The 8,387-nt window shown below is 44.5% G+C and overlaps 1 long non-coding RNA gene across 1 annotated transcript; it reads left to right on the top strand.

The window, feature by feature from the left end:
• The first annotated feature begins 344 nt into the window (after positions 1-344).
• Positions 345-1,319, top strand: LOC309378279. The gene is made up of 2 exons (XR_014171991.1): positions 345-835; positions 1,198-1,319. It is a non-coding gene; the product is annotated as an uncharacterized lncRNA (long non-coding RNA).
• Positions 1,320-8,387: the final 7,068 nt, after the last annotated feature.

The following is an 8,387-nucleotide window of genomic DNA, read 5'->3' as shown; positions in this document are numbered from 1 at the left end:
TCTTGAGAGTCCCATGGACTGCAAGAAGATCAAACCTATCCATTCTTAAGGAAATCAGCCCTGAATGCTCACTGGAAGGACAGATTCTGAAGCTGAGGCTCCAATACTTTGGCCACCTCATGAGAAGATACGACTCCCTGGAAAAGACCTTGATGTTGGGAAAGATGGAGGGCACAAGGAGAAGGGGGTGGCAGAGGATGAGATGGTTGGACAGTGTTCTCGAAGCTACCAGCATGAGTTTGCCCAAACTGCGGGAGGCAGTGGAAGAGAGGAGTGCCTGGTGTGCTCTGGTCCATGGGGTCATGAAGAATAGGAAATGACTAAACAACAACAACAACAAAACAGGCTATCCAGTTCAAATTCTATGTCTTATTTGGGGAGGGAAGAATACTTTCTTTTGTTTTCACTAACCTACTGCCAATCAAATCCTTTGATTAATGTTGAATTCAGGAGGAAGGCAGAGTGGATCTTCTATCCATGCCATACGTATCTTTATCAAGCCTTCTGAATTTTGTTTTGTCAGAATGATGTCCTCATAGCAGTCAAAAACATATTTTCCACTCCCCTACCTGATCCATCCCTGTTTATATGTGCAATTTAGGCTTTAGCCCTATACCCTTGTTTGGGAGTAAGCTCACTAAACTCAATGAAACTTACTTCTGAAGAAGTCATGTATAGGATTGTGCTGTTAGGTGGTTTGTGCCACATACTCTTACCATACAGATGCCTCCATATTAACTCAGATAAAAATCCCATTTTGCTCACTGGTGCTTTCTCCCTAAGTAATTGTGTTCAAGTTGCATTGCAGTCAACTTGAAGTCATGGTAAGGTAAAGGTAAAGGTACCCCTGCCCGTACGGGCCAGTCTTGACAGACTCTAGGGTTGTGCACTCATCTCACTTAAGAGGCCGGGGGCCAGCGCTGTCCGCAGATACTTCCGGGTCATGTGGCCAGTGTGACAAGCTGCATCTGGTGAGCCAGTGCAGCACACGGAACGCCGTTTACCTTCCCACTGGTAAGCAGTCCCTATTTATCTACTTGCACCCGGGGGTGCTTTCGAACTGCTAGGTTGGCAGGCGCTGGGACCGAATGATGGGAGCGCACCCCGCTGCAGGGATTCAAACCGCCGACCATGCGATCGGCAAGTTCTAGGGGGATCGACCCGACCCGAATCCCCCTAAGTCATGGTAGTCCAAAGCAAATAATCAAAAACCCTCCCCATACTTCTCTGCTCCTACACACAATATAATCAACACTGTAATGTAGATTGGAATCTGTTCTTGTACCTATTAACCCCCATTAAATAATGGAGAATGATCACTAGGAGGGAAGTTCTGATTCTGTTGTGGCTGAAACAAAGGCTGTTGTCTCTGATTTTAAGTTCAGCTCATGTGTGCAGAACATGTTAGCTTTTATAGCATTTCAACCTCTTGAGTAAATGGATCTGTTTCAGTATTTCAAAACAAAACACCAGAAGATTAAATGCTCATTTCAGAGGGGGTATCCTGTCCAGGAATAATTCTACATTCTTAACTGCTTTGAAGTTGACTATGGGTTTGGATTTCAAGACTTATTTTGGATTATAAGGATATAAATATTTACACATCCAGTTGGGGGAAGGGGAGAGAGGTTCTATTAATTTCCAGCTAGCCATATTTCAAATACGTAGTCAAGACCTTTTCTCTCTCTTTCTCTGAAATGTATCGGTATCTTTGAAGACACACGAGGGTAGGGAAGTAGCAACATATTTACAGTCTTAGAGAAACAAGATAGCTGCAAGTCTTCTGAACAATTTGTTGCCAATTTTGGTTAAACAGATGATGTCCGGCAAATCCATTACCCGTGCAGGGCAACCCTGTTGTATCTTTACGCAGAAGCAGACTCTACTAGGTTCAATGGGTCTCACTCCTAAGTAAGCATGCATAGGACTGGTATCTCAGGCTACAATCATATGCCCACATTACTAAGACTGGGAGTTAGACCCATATAGACGGTAGTGGGACTTACTTCCGAGTAAACATGCCTACTGTAAACTACTCTTCACCATTCCCGTTAAGACTTGCTCCTTGCTTACACACAAAAACCTGCAGTCCATCACTCAGACTTCAAAGATATGTGAAACAGCTTGACTCCGTAGCCAAACTCCGGATAAAACAAACAGCTTGATTACGCAGGTTACTCGGGAGTAAGTCCTATAGAGTTCAATTGGAGTTAACAGGCACATAACTGGGCCTGCAGATTTCATTAGGATCGGGCTGTAAACGGGCCTGGGTTCTGCGATTTAATTTGATTTTAAATCGGTTCGAATCTAAAGGCATTTTTTAAACAATAAGGACTGCTTTGCACGAGAGATTGGTAACAGGGAGAGCTAGCTACTGTTGTTGGAAAGCGAACATACTCTTTTTGTTCCAGTTAGGGGTGGGGATAGTGGATTAAAAATAATGATAAACGGTCTATGGGGAAATCTCCCCCCCCCTCCAGTTTTTCCTCTCTTTCTGCATTGTTCTCTGAGACAAATAAACGATTACAGGAAGACACCCTTGAAAACAGAAAGGTCACGTTACGGCAATAGTCTGGGCACATAAATGTGAAGTCTGGAAAACGATTGACAGTTTGTGCGTGAGAGTGCAAAGTGCGTGCGAGCTTTTAGCAGTCTCAAAATAAAATTACACCCTCGCTTTGCAAACAAACAAACAAACAAACAAACTCTTCCAGTATCAAACCCCCTTCCCCTAAAAATAAATCCCCCGTATATCCAAAAGTTAAAACGCAGGGTTTTTGTTTGTTTTCATCTGTTTTGATACCTCTTAGGTGAAAAGGCAGAGGGAAGAGTGAATTAGGTTTGCTTGGTAAATTCTGTGCTTCGTCGTTCGTGTGACTGGAATAATCTACCACTCCCGGGATAAAATCCCGCAGTGATTGACACCCGTGTGAAGCATTCGAGTGGAAATTGACAAGAGTGAAACCCTGACACGATTCTGTTAATTCCAAGATTTCTTATGAATGGTTTATGGGCCGAGCTGAGAAAGAAGCGGTATAACGTTGTGCAAGTTAGAGAAAAGGTAACGTTAGGCTATCGAAAAAAATCCTGGCGTAACTTCCGAGGTTTAATTCCATCTTCATCTGAGCTGATTTCTGAACAGGAGGCTACAGTTGTATTGTTTCTGCAGGGGGCATTCTTTAATAATTCGTGTGTTTGGAATTTAGGCTCCTTATTTAGAAGTAAACGTCTCAAAACAAATTTGAATTTACTCTCGAGTAAATATACGTAGAATCCGGCCTGCAGACAAGTTCTCACCCACCCCCAATCTTAGGAAATTGAACAGAAGCTCATTCTGCTCTTTCGAGTATTAGCGGGTCCCTCAGTTCATAAAAGAAGTAAGGCTACAATCTTTTGGGAGTCGGTTCTGTTGAACTCGGTGAGGCTTTTTTCTGAGTAGACATGCATGTCATTGCGCTGTTAGTGATGCCCTTTAAGCATTAGAAAACAAAAAAACGGCCCCATTTGTCGCGGGCGATATTGTCTGACATAACAACAGCTTCGCTCTTTTTTGTCTCACAACCTTGTACAGTGGTACCTCGGGTTAAGTACTTAATTCGTTCCGGAGGTCCGTACTTAACCTGAAACTGTACTTAATCTGAAGCACCACTTTAGCTAATGGGCCTCCTGCTGCTGCCGTGCCCCCGGAGCACGATTTCTGTTCTCATCCTGAAGCAAAGTTCTTAACCCGAGGTAATATTTCTGGGTTAGCGGAGTCTGTAACCCGAAGCGTATGTAACCCGAGGTACCACTGTACGTGCTGGAGAGCTAAATCTGTCAATCTGCGACAGCAAGCACACAGTAAAAGGTCGTCTTGTTTTAGATGGAGGTAGCAAAAGCTTTACCTAGTAAACCACCTATGCAAAATTACCTGAGAGCAAATCCCATTGAACGCACCGGAATTTGACATTGAAGGTTTGCCACCCTTCCCTGGGGGTGGATTCCCTTTGAACCCAGCAAGACTGACTTCTGAGTATGCGGACACGGAGTTGCGCTCCGTGTTAGTACTCCTGAGGTCGGGCTGTTAATTGTGGCATCAGCCTCCGCAGAGCTGAGCCTGCTGCTCAGTGGGTTGAGCATGAGATTCTTAATCTCAGGGTCGTGGTTCGAGCTCCACCACGTTGGGCAAAATGATTTTCGCATTGTAGGGGTTGGACTAGATGACCCTGGCGATCCCTTCCACCTCTACCATTCTATGAGCTGTAAAGCTTCGTTGGCAGGTGGATGAATTTGGACTCAAAACTTCAGCGGGAAAATCGGGAACGAGGGGGGCAAAAAGGGCTGTGATATTTCAGCTCAAAAGTGTACGAGATATGGCCAGTGACCATTCACAACAGCAGTTAACTGGGTTGTCGCTAATCTTTTGCTCTGCTAAATTTATCATTGGTGTAGGGGGAGGGGGCAGTCATACACAGCTCACAGTCAAATTCTTTCATTTAAAAAAACTTTTAATTGCGTTTATATTTCATTGAATACATATCCTAAGTCTATTTAATTGGTGTATTGATAGTTAAATTCCACAGGGGCCGTTTTAATGTTTATGTAATAATTTTGGGTTTTGCATGCTGGTTGTTTAGCCGTAATAATAAACACTCATCCATCCATCCATCCATCCCATGGAGACATTTAGGAAGAAAGCTAAGCTTGGTGTATTCAGCAGCCCATGCCAGTGGACCATTTGTGCGCAAGTTAAGCACTCGCTCAGGCTCCAAACCGACCCCCTTACGTCAAAAACCGTCCTTGGGCACTGCGCTTTCTCCATCCCAATTATAAACGCCTGAAGTGCAACCTTAGTGCCACCATGTTCAGCGGAAAGGATCGCTGCTCAAAAGCGTTTCTGTGCCTTTCTACGAGGACAATAGCGTTCTTTTTTTGACTTGAGCAAATCCCCCCCCCCCACACATTTATCCTGCCCCGCTTTCCAAAGCGCTCCGGGCGGTCTACATCTTTCTCTTTGCAACGGCCAAAACTCAAAAGCAGTAGTCTAGGCGGGGAGACCGGAATTACAAAGAAAGTCGTCACCACGTGCATTTTTGTTGCCGGGCAGGAATTCCAACCGCGGTCTTCTCCTCGAAGACCAATACTCTAACCACTAGACCACGATACTTAGATTCTTTTTTGTAAGCCGCTTTGAGAGCTCCTTTAACTGGGAAGCGACTTGTCAGCGCGCAGCGCAGCTGCAGGCTGCCTCTGCCCAAGCCTCGGTTGCTGCGCTGTTGCCTCTGGAGAGGCACCGCCTCGATGGAGTTATAATGGCTGGCATTGCGCCAATCGGTGGCCATCCAGCTCTCATCGCAGGTGGGGGCGGAAGGAAATGGACCGGCCTGGAGTTCTTAATCCAAACAAACGGGTCGTTGGCTGGCAAAAGAGAGGCGGGAGGTCAAGAGAGTGTCAGCTTCTACCGTGGCCTTCCCTGGTCTCCAGGACGCAGCGGGGAGCGCGCGGAGAGTCTAGGCTTACTAAGCTCTCTTGGCTTTCAAGACCCTGCCGCGCAGTCAAGAGGGACAGGTTGCTGTTCGTGGTTATATTAACAAGGCTAGAGCTTCGCCTTCCTTCGTGGCACCAAGAAACAGCCCTGCTTGTAAACGTCAGGGCGAACGAATGGATTCCTTTCCTCCCTGTCCACTTGCCAAAAGCTCCAAGATCAAACAAAAGGATGTTTGCAGGGGTGGGGAATCCAGCTCCCATTCCTTGACTGCCTCTCTTCTCCTTCTCTCCTCCTTCTACGCCTTCCTTCTGGCCACCTTGGGGGTTTTGTGGCTTGGTAGTGGGAAACGATGGGGTGGAAGAAGAACGCTGACCACCACCCCCTCCTTAGTTTTATTTTATTTTATTGAGCGATGGGGAGAGCGGGTATGGATGTGTTGCCAAAATCAACACGGCAGCGCAAGCAACTCCGGAGTCTGGCAATCATTCCTCCTTCTGAAGATCAAAACTCGAGCTCGTCAACAAGCGGCGGTCAGGTTTGGATCTGGCTGCCTCCATGACATCATGCCAGTTGCAACGCTGCGGAACCCGGATGCTTTCCTTGTTAGTCACTTAAAGCTGGGTTTATGTGAAGGCTGGTGTTGCAGCGGGGAGAGAGGGCTCTTTGCTGCTTTGGATTAGGGCAACCTCACGCAAGGGATCAGCCCAATATACATGTCAGGCAAAAGAAGGAAAAGACAAGCGGAACAAGCCCCCACCGCCTGCAAAACAAAAAACAAAAACTCTCTGAAGCTGTGGGCAATAATGGGCCCGAAAGCAGCTCTTTAACAAGCGCCAAGCAAGCCATTTCATCGAGGGTAGAACTGATTCTGATTAAACGAGAGATTCTAGGATTCTTGACTGCACCAAGTTAAGGTTATTACTTTTCCCACTCAAAAGAAGGGGGGGGGGGGAGAGAGCGAGCCAGGACCTGGTTCAAGTTAGTTGTGACCAACAGCACTGTCTTATACACATCTGTTGAGAAGTAAAGCCCATTGAGTTCAATAATTCTAACTGGGTATAGAATTGCAGCCCATCCAACTCAATGGGACTTGCACCCTTCGGATTGCACTGCAAGGAAATGAGGATGGAAGCCACGTTTGCTTTCCAAGGCATCAGGCTAGAACCGGGCTACAGAACGGATTGTTAGCCTGTTTCAATAGTATCTAGTCACAAATTCAAGTAACTTTAGCTTAAATTGAATCTGTTATGCCCCCTTTTCTATGCCATAATAGACAAAGAAAACAAGTGGTGCTTTTAAGCTTTTCTATTGCGCCCAAAGGATTGAGATTTTAGACTTTCCATGCTAGGCTAAGGTTACTAATCAAGCGTATGGTTACTGATCAGGAATACAGTTGCTGATTGGTCACATATTTTAAACTGGTAGAGCTTTAATTTAATTTAATACTATTTCTGAAAGGGAGGAGGCTGTGCCCAAAAGATACAGGTCATTAAAATGCTTTAGCAATGGAGTACTTTTCTGTATGGCCAAGGGTTTCAGTTGATAGGTAATTATTTTTTCCAGTTTCAGACAATATGTGGATTCTTAGTCCAAGCGACCCCTTTGAATGGATAGGTCAGTCTAGGTAACAGGTCACTTCCTCCACAATCTTCACATTCCTTGAATCAGGAAAAGCTTTCTAATACCTTTTGGAAACAGCAGATATGTTGTACTATTTCAAGTCAAAAATAACTCAACCACTGAATGATACCAGAACATCACCCACAGATACTAGCTGAGGCTGTAAGCAATATGTACTTGGAAAGAATCCTTGATTTTTTTTATTAAAAAAATTAATAATAATTTCTGATGTCCATTCTAAAAAAACAAAAACCAGTGGTTGGGGTTACAAGATAAAACACCTCCCTCTAAAGATCTACAGTATACTTACAAATGACATGCTTTGACATTGTATTACCATCATCATTTCACTCTTTACCCATGTGTGTGAACATGGGATAACCCCTCTTTATACTCACAGACTCATGAGGTATTGTGACTGACCCAGGGAATTTTATTATTATAAACATAATTAGTTGCCTAGTATAGTAATACTTGGCGTAGTGCCTTTACAGATTATGAAAGTGCTCCACATATATCTCTCTCTGTGATCCTTACACAACAGTCTTGTACAGTAGGCCAGTATCAATCTTTTCCTGCTGCAGATGGCTGGAGGTTGGGGCTGAGGCTGAAAGGAGTGTGTAAAGGCCACTTGAAAAGTTCATCGGTAAAAGAAAAACTCAGCCTGGGACTGTCCTGCTCACAGTTCCTGGATGAATAGTGCAATCTAATACTGTTTAATGATGAGAAAGTCCCACTGAGCTTCTTGTGGTTTACTCTCAGGTAAGGTAGAATGTAGACTTAAACCTTATGATACGCTAGGGGACCATAGATTGTAAATGGGATCACTGATGAACTGTCCATTGTAACCATCCATTTTGATGTGACTCTTAATAGGGTTTACTTACTTAATAGGGTATACTTAATAGACAGTATAGAGATCTAGAGAGTTCTTTCAAAACATCTTTATATATTTGCTAGGCAACTGCAGTATAATGACTGCTTAGATATTTACTTGTAATACTCTTTGAAAGCATTTGATAAAAAAAACCCCTAGTAGTCAACAGCATGGCTAATAATAATAATAATATAATTTATTATTTATACATCGCCCATCTGGCTGGGTTTCCCCAGACACTCTATTATAAGGATATCACTTTTCTGCAGAGCCATTGGTGGCTTGCTTGGTTCAAAAGGAAAGACTCACCCCTTTGCAGAGGACCTCCAAGTTCCCCCATGTTCAGCCTGACACCCTTCTGGCACTGTCTGGTTAGGCTGCAGGGTGAGCGGCCCTGCGTCCTGACACTGACATTTGATTTAA

Source organism: Podarcis melisellensis, assembly GCF_964234715.1.
Source record: "Podarcis melisellensis genome assembly, chromosome: 9".
Classification (NCBI taxonomy): Eukaryota; Metazoa; Chordata; class Lepidosauria; order Squamata; family Lacertidae; genus Podarcis; species Podarcis melisellensis.
Note: the sequence above shows the minus strand (reverse complement) of the source record. Positions and strands in the feature narration are given on the sequence as shown.